Source organism: Coregonus clupeaformis, chromosome 17, assembly GCF_020615455.1.
Source record: "Coregonus clupeaformis isolate EN_2021a chromosome 17, ASM2061545v1, whole genome shotgun sequence".
Lineage (NCBI taxonomy): Eukaryota > Metazoa > Chordata > Actinopteri > Salmoniformes > Salmonidae > Coregonus > Coregonus clupeaformis.
Genome location: NC_059208.1, coordinates 70,853,776 through 70,855,129, shown reverse-complemented (window position 1 = coordinate 70,855,129; position 1,354 = coordinate 70,853,776).

Sequence of the window (1,354 nt, the reverse complement as noted above, 5' to 3'; positions counted from 1 at the left end):
CACTGGTGTTAAGTGAAAAAGAGGTCGTTCACAAAATGAAAATGGACAGAAAATGCCTTATCAGATACAGTGAGGGAAAAAAGTATTTGATCCCCTGCTGATTTTGTATGTTTGCCCACTGACAAAGACATGATCGGTCTATAATTTTAATGGTAGGTTTATTTGAACAGTGAGAGACAGAATAACAACAACAAAATCCAGAAAAACGCATGTCAGAAATGTTATAAATTGATTTGCATTTTAATGAGGGAAATAAGTATTTGACCCCTCTGCAAAACATGACTTAGTACTTGGTGGCAAAACCCTTGTTGGCAATCACAGATGTCAGACATTTCTTGTAGTTGGCCACCAGGTTTACACACATCTCAGGAGGGATTTTGTCCCACTCCTCTTTGCAGATCTTCTCCAAGTCATTAAGGTTTCGAGGTTGACATTTGGCAACTCGAACCTTCAGCTCCCTCCACAGATTTTCTATGGGATTAAGGTCTGGAGACTGGCTAGGCCACTCCAGGACCTTAATGTGCTTCTTCTTGAGCCACTCCTTTGTTGCCTTGGCCGTGTGTTTTGGGTCATTGTCATGCTGGAATACCCATCCACAACCCATTTTCAATGCCCTGGCTGAGGGAAGGAGGTTCTCACCCAAGATTTGACGGTCCCGTCCATCGTCCCTTTGATGCGGTGAAGTTGTCCTGTCCCGTTAGCAGAAAAACACCCCCAAAGCATAATGTTTCCACCTCCATGTTTGACGGTGGGGATGGTGTTCTTGGGGTCATAGGCAGAATTCCTCCTCCTCCAAACACGGCGAGTTGAGTTGATGCCAAAGAGGTCGATTTTGGTCTCATCTGACCACAACACTTTCACCCAGTTCTCCTCTGAATCATTCAGATGTTCATTGGCAAACTTCAGACGGGCCTGTATATGTGCTTTCTTGAGCAGGGGGACCTTGCGGGCGCTGCAGGATTTCAGTCCTTCACGGCGTAGTGTGTTACCAATTGTTTTCTTGGTGACTATGGTCCCAGCTGCCTTGAGGTCAATGACAAGATCCTCCCGTGTAGTTCTGGACTGATTCCTCACCGTTCTCATGATCATTGCAACTCCACGAGGTGAGATCTTGCATGGAGCCCCAGGCCGAGGGAGATTGACAGTTATTTGGTGTTTCTTCCATTTGCGAATAATTGCACCAACTGTTGTCACCTTGTCACCAAGCTGCTTGGTGATGGTCTTGTAGCCCGTTCCAGCCTTGTGTAGGTCTACAATCTTGTCCCTGACATCCTTGGAGAGCTTTTTGGTCTTGGCCATGGTGGAGAGTTTGGAATCTGATTGATTGATTGCTTCTGTTGACATGTGTCTTTTA